Source organism: Aphis gossypii, chromosome X (assembly GCF_020184175.1).
Source record: "Aphis gossypii isolate Hap1 chromosome X, ASM2018417v2, whole genome shotgun sequence".
Lineage (NCBI taxonomy): Eukaryota > Metazoa > Arthropoda > Insecta > Hemiptera > Aphididae > Aphis > Aphis gossypii.
Genome location: NC_065533.1, coordinates 7,508,625 through 7,516,312, shown reverse-complemented (window position 1 = coordinate 7,516,312; position 7,688 = coordinate 7,508,625). Strand labels below are relative to the sequence as shown.

Here is a 7,688-nt window from a genome sequence, read left to right as displayed (position 1 = left end):
GATAATGATTGATGACAGTTTTGTAAATAGAACGAATTCAGTGTATGCTGCAGCTTACTGCAAGAAATTTACTTGAAATGTTATAAGCTATTAATATGTTTAAATATATTATACATACGAGTATGTATTATAAGATGGTTAATAGGTATACCTAAGCACTTCTAGATTTGGAAAACATCGCATGTGAAAACTCGGCAGATTTTACTATTTATAATTCCATAACAATTAATATTGTATTAGGCTCCTATATATTATAATACGTATAGTTAAATCTGATGATACTGTCATAGGTACCTACATTTTAAATTGTAATACGTAGGTAATAATTCATAATTGTAAAAAAATGTATATATTTTACATGGTTTATTTCGGAATCTTAAATATTACGAACAATGAACATATACAATTATTATATATAGGTTAATTTTGTTTGTAAAATATTCTAAAATAATTTTTTCGACAAATTTTTGACTGATTTCGTTGTATTTTTATGTACAGACACACAAATGTTTCTATAACTGTATTACTGACATAACTTATTACTATATAGATATTCAATGTGCATATTATACCTATTATGTTAAGTGTTCTGTATAGATATCATTTTTACCCATCAGCAATGAAAAGTCGTAAATATTTTATGTATCGATAACAATCGAAATTATATGTCATACACACATACACCTTTTTTCCGTATAGAAACACATGTACATACATTATACATATCTTATCTTTATTATTTATTTAGGAACTTACGACTCTCCGTATGACTCGCATATGAGGACTTTTAACCAGGTGTTCTTATATATGAGCTGTGAACGTTAACAAGTCGAGAACCTTCATAATATAATATTATAATACAATATATTATATATACCTACATAATATTATATTATACTGTATTATAGGTAATTACACGCTTATAGTACCTATTATTAATAACAATATTCCTATATCTGGCTATCTATATACAATACTTGCTGCCATACCAGTAAGTTGAATTAATATGCAGTTATTTTGTTATTTTGCTATTTTTATATGTTTCATTAATCATTATACGCATGTACCTATACGAAAGAATTACTGTTGTACAGTATCAAAATATAAAATAAAGCGACGACGATAGCACGGCTGCGGCGGCAACCCGCTGACGGTCTCGCGGTTGGCTGCCGAATCGACGCGTTGGCGGGCGGGTGGGCGGGAGGCTTGGTCCGATGCCGCGCCACCGCACCGCGAGCGAGACGACCGCCCAACCGCGCGGCGTTACCTCCCCACCTCCCACCACTAAATCCTTTACTTTCACGTGGTCGGACAGAACAAAAATATTGCAGTGCTTATACCTATACATTATATTGACGTCGTTTTATTATTATTACCCGTTTGGTGCTTTCGCGTAGATAAATAAATACCTACTTGTAGGTATATAGGTATACGCAGTGAAACTTTTTTTGAAATTTTCCGTTTTAACCAATTATTTTTGAGACCTTCATTGTTGATCATGCGTTGATTCTATTTAACGAATTCCTCAATAATACGAATTTTTTGTTTCCCGTGGAAGTTTAATTGTATATAATAATAATGACATGTCAAGCGTGCCTTTGTTTAATATCAACGCAGCTGAAACGACGCCCATACACATTAAAATATTTTTTTACAACATTGATGTATATTATATATAGTTACGAATGCGCTTTATCGTTTCATTTGTCGTATATGGGCTCGGAAGTTCTAATAAATACATATTTCTTTTTGGTTAGTCATATAATATAGAGCATAATATTATATCGACTATATCGAGTGTAAGATAATAAAACTCGTAATTTAACACTTTCCTGATGTCGTATATAAGAAATTTTATTTTGATAATTTATGTAGGTACCAGCGCTATACCTATATGTTTATTTGCTAATTTTAAAGAGTCTATTAAGTGTATTAGTTATACATAGACTTGGATGAGAATATACGTCCTGTTTTAAACTATTAAACAGCTGAATTGTCCCGTTTTTCGTATCTTTATAATACCTATATATATATAAATATTGTGTATATTGTTTCATGTTTTGACGATAAATACATTGAATCACTCATTCCAAAAAAGTGTCCTGTTTTTTTTTTTTTTTTTTAATATTGTCATATCCTATAATATTATTATTATACATAATAGATACATATATAGATATTTTTATACAGTTAGGAGGAAATAAATAATATACAATTTTAATAAAGTATATAAATATAATAAATGATGTACTAATAATGTACTATCAAAAACGTGTAGGTATTTTGATTTTAAAGTAGGTATAATATAATATAGCCATATAAGTAGGTACTTATATAGTAGGTATATAGGTACATTATTAGCAAATTGTTATCGCCACGTGATCACCCCGGCCAATTTATTTCATTTATTTCCAATAATTTGGTTGTATTAAAAAAATAACGTAGTCAGACGCATTATTGTACTGTAATTATTATCAGATTCGTTGTATTTACGTTCCATATTCAATATTCATATTAGTCAGACCAATTACCAGCTACTACCATTATATTCTATAAATATAAATACAAAATTTATAAAATTAAAAAAATTAAACATTTTTTTTACAAAAAAAAATTTGCTTGACAGTTAAATTTTACATGTTATTATCAATTTGTAATGCTTTGTTGGTGTTTTTAAGTGGATAACTTTCGAACCTTGGTTATAATAAGCTTATCATCATAACATTATATATACACAATATCATTTGTGTATATTATAATTTATAGGCGCTCGTTATGATAATATACATATATTATGGTCATCCAAACACGCGTGTGTCAATAATGTCTTTGATAGTGGGGAATTTCGTCGTGCTCGCCCTACCATTTCCCTTATTTATATAGGTACTAAGTTCGAAATGTGCCGTAACAATACATCAAACATGCAAGATAATGATTTCATATCTAACATTTCATTCTATACTGTATAATATCATCATACTAAATGCGTGACGTATATGACTGCATATATTATATTATCATAATAGTATTTTCAACAATAATAATCTGTATACTCAGTCGGTGACGGCGATGTGTCGTGAGTGATACACTACAAATGTACTGCAATATAACGTGTAGACACACTATGTAAAGTCACGACGTGCGAACGTTTTTTATAGTAGGTATCTACATTAATAAGTGTTTTTTAGCATGTTTGACATAATTAAATATTATTATATCCATTCGATGGATATTGTATGTACATTATTATCAATAATCTCATTTATCTATATAGTTAATATATTATATTACAATAATATATAATATGTATTCTCTGATATTCGTATTAATAATATATAAATATAAAACGATTATTGATAATAATTATAAAGTATCAGGAGATATACCTTATATAACATCGGTTCGTTTATCTTTGCGGCATTTGACATTTGTTTTATATTCATTATTATAATTATTATGTGGATAATATAATAAGAACTTTTTCGTATATAGGTATATTACACATAGTAATTCATAGTATATCTAATATATTATTTTATCTTCAGCAATGTGTGATATGAACATATGACGTACCTACGACGACCTACCTACGACGATATTCAAAATAATCATATTTTTTTGGAATCAAATTATATTATGTAAGTAATTAGCTATATTACCTATATGTATATAATTTGTATGAAATTTTTTTTTATTTGATATACTGCAGGTTTTATATAATAATAAAGGGTTATATCAATAAATGCTTAGATAATATACATATATGTGCTTAAATTAACAACCTATAATGCAACTAAAAAACTTAAAATTTTAATCTTACTAATGTTATAATAATGGTGTTAGTTTAATGCTTAGTTAATATAATATGCTTAGTATGATATAGGTATTAACGAAAATGTAAATATATAATGTATACGTATTTGTTGCCTACATCATCTTGTTGTACAGGTCAGTGAGTAGAGTTTTAAAAAATGTCAACATAGTTTCAATAATTTATGTTAAATAATACGTTGTTTGATTTAAAACATATAAATTTCAAAGCTGTAGCTTTATATTCATATATTAATAATTTATTACGCCCATATAGTGTTCATAAAATTTGTTTACCATTATTGGAAAATATAAAACAAAATTTTAAGATGAAAGTACATAATTTGGACAGTATATACGTACTTACATTTTATAATATATCTAATATAGATAATATCGTCTTAATAACTCAACGGCGCGCGGTGGTAATCAATATAATATACCTACCTATAATATTATATTATTATTTTTTTTTTCTATAATAAATGTTGCAAAAAACATTTTAAATATAGTTGTCACATTTATTATTATTATTATGTGTAGCAGTTCTATTTAACTCGCGTCTAAAGTCTATAATAATAATGATTATACGATTATTTCAAATGCATTAATGATCCCGTTTTGGAAAAGCGATGGTAATTAAGATACCATAGGAAATGTAATATTAATATAACATTAAATTTCGATTTGAACACAACGTTATGAACGCATTCATCGCATTCCTATTTAAATAGTAGGTAAAACGCCCAGTTTTATAAAATGAAATAGTATGTCTTAACAAAAAACTTCAGCTCTTTTGTAATTGAATTATATTTTAAATATTTTTACAAAAGAATAAAATATTCGAGTATGTATGTTCTGAATATATTTTTTAGTATTTTAATTTTATGTTTGAACATTTTTTTTTTCAGAAATAAAATCTATGTGGGCTTGTAAATTATAAACCTGATTAGTGGTTATTAAAAACATAACATTTGTGGTAGGTATTAACACGAAAAATCCGATACCTAATATGTAATCATTTTATAATATTTATTAATACCAAAATGTAAATTTATATATCTAACCTCGATATAAGGCGTATATATATATATATGTACTATGTGTGTATGTACGTAAAATATATAATAAAGAGTATCTATTAATAATATTTATGAATAATTGTAATATTACAAAAGAACTGGATATTATGCTTATACTATAATAGGTAAAAAAAAATGTTAAAATAATTTTCTCAAAGCATTTAAATATTTTTTCAAGTACCTATATAATATATTTTTTATAGTATTCACTATTCGGATACATATCTATAATCAACATTTTAACCGTTTATTGTTATATATAATTATACGTACCTTTTCCGATAACAAAATAATAACAGTACTCTTAACAAGACAAAAATGCACATGCGTGGTATTTTTGTAGGGGCTTAAATTTCTATCAGAGCGCTTCAATAGCAATTTTCAGTTGCACGCAACTTCCTGTATACGAGTATTAAATGTATACTGTACTATATATATACACAGTCTCCCGGGCACCCATTATTATGCAGATTACAGAGAGTACAACAGTGAAATTGTGATGAACATGATGAATAAAATAAAGTATATATCTGCGCGGACAACGCGTTTAATTGATATGAATTGGTTTCCAATAAATTTAGAAAGACGATGACACACGTATATATTAAGCGGTTTAACAATACAGTATGACATTAATTACAAGAACATTATTTCATCTTTGCTTTAAGAATTATGTAGGTAGGTAATTCACTTTAAATTGGAATTTTTGAACTGAAATGTAGTAAATATTATTACAGCACATATTATTAAGTTATGGTTATTTCTTTAATATATATTTATTTATACCTGCATATTATATTAAGCTTACATACCTATAGGTACGCGGAAGATTGTAAGCTCCGCCAGAATACCAGTCAAGATAAAAAGGTAGTAAAAAGTCTAACGTTAACTCTTTTTTTTCTTATCTGTAATAGGTATACCTATGTAAACTCCGACAATTTCGAAATTCAAAAAAAAAAAAAAAATGACAGTGGTACAGGATGCAATAATAAATAGGTACACGAATGGATACAAGACTTTGAATATTTACAAATTGTATCACATCATTTTAGTTTTCATACAAGACATAAATATATATTTTTGGGTTATTTAGGTATAACGATTATTTATTTATGATTTTTTTACTGTGATTTAAATATTTAAATATTTAATATTTTTAATGAGAACGATATGCTATTAGATATAATTTTTTTTTAATAATATATTGATTTTAAACTACTTCATGATTTTCTTCACTGGCGGAGTTTACATGAACCCAATTTTACCTGTTTTTTTTTTTTTGTGGAGTTCACAGTAAAAAAAAGGTAGGTACTTGTGACGGAGTTTACATGTGCTCCTATATACGCAATACCATATACGAACCGCCGTATATAGTTGATTCTTCAAAATTACTTTAAAAAAATAGGCCTATCCGCGAATATGGTGCGTATATTCAATTTTAATAATTAAAATTAAAAATTGTACGATATTTTGTGATTCTCAAAAAATCATTTAAATAACATTTCTTTAATTGTATATTTTATTTTTATTTTATACCTTTAAACAAATTTATAATTTTTATAAAATGGTTACGGGTCGGTTGGAATACTCCCGCGGACCGAGGGTTGGGCACACCTGATTTATTCCAATTTACCTATTAACCCATCTTCGAGTGCTCGAGAAATTCAGCGCTCCCTAAATATTGGTGAACACAAGTATATATATATATATATATATATTTATTTACACTCGCCTACCATTTAATACAATACCACAATAACGGAGCCTCGACGATCCCTTCTATTGTATAAATGCATCCTGCGTTATATGTATTATATACCTATACTATTCTTCTTTGCAGCAGGTCGCAGTGATATTTCAGCGATCGGCCACGGTCGATATTATTTTTTCGCTACATTATATACCTGTCGAAAACATTTGGACCATTTGAGTTTCGAATACGGTTCAGAGTAGACATTCGAGTGTAGCCTGTAGTGATAGTTCCTTACTCGCCATTTACACGGTTTTTCAACAGTTGTCATCGCAGTTTTCGCCACTTTCAAGGTTCGTATGTACGCATCACGACGTCTATATGTAAGTTACCACTATATAGCATATATATTTAATACATAGATTAATTACGTATTCAACATTATCTATGTATTAGAAACGCGTACAGGTAAGTTTATTATACATAGGTATATAGACATATATGTGTTTAAAAATTTAAAAATAAATTTTTTTTTTGGGAGAGAGTGGTGCATTTTATTTGACAGTTAAAATAATATGTTTCAAAGGTGCACAATGCAATTTTGTTTTACTTATTTACTAGTCATTAGATCACGATCGAAGATAATTAATAGTAACAATATATGTAATATAATATATATTATTATTACCTATAATATAGGCTGACGCAAAATATCATTCATAATGTATAGTGAAATCGCCATTAAGAGACATCTCTCAATGGCTGACGGTTTTATTGAGAACGGGGATAATTTTCACTACTTTTCAATAGATAAATCTCAAAATATCGCAAAATTTATTTAGTTTTAACAAACTCATTTAAAAACCGATTTTTTTACACCGAATCGAATTGTATTGTTATGTATATTATATGCTTTAATAATATGTATATTAATATATTAAAAAATTAAATAATATAATATTATAATTTAATTTTACCTAGTGCATATTATTTTTTCCTTTTACACACTTACTTTTAATAAATTTAAAAAATGTATCCTCTCTATGTACAGTAGAGATTTCCGAATAGCGATACAATTTTAGTGACCGAAAGTTTACGATACTCAG

At 27.2% G+C, this 7,688-nt stretch overlaps 1 long non-coding RNA gene across 1 annotated transcript; it reads left to right on the top strand.

The window, feature by feature from the left end:
- The first annotated feature begins 3,064 nt into the window (after positions 1-3,064).
- Positions 3,065-6,962, top strand: LOC126552005 (uncharacterized). Its single transcript, XR_007605863.1, has 3 exons — positions 3,065-3,157; positions 3,546-3,638; positions 6,733-6,962. It is a non-coding gene; the product is annotated as an uncharacterized LOC126552005 (long non-coding RNA).
- The last annotated feature ends 726 nt before the right edge of the window (positions 6,963-7,688 follow it).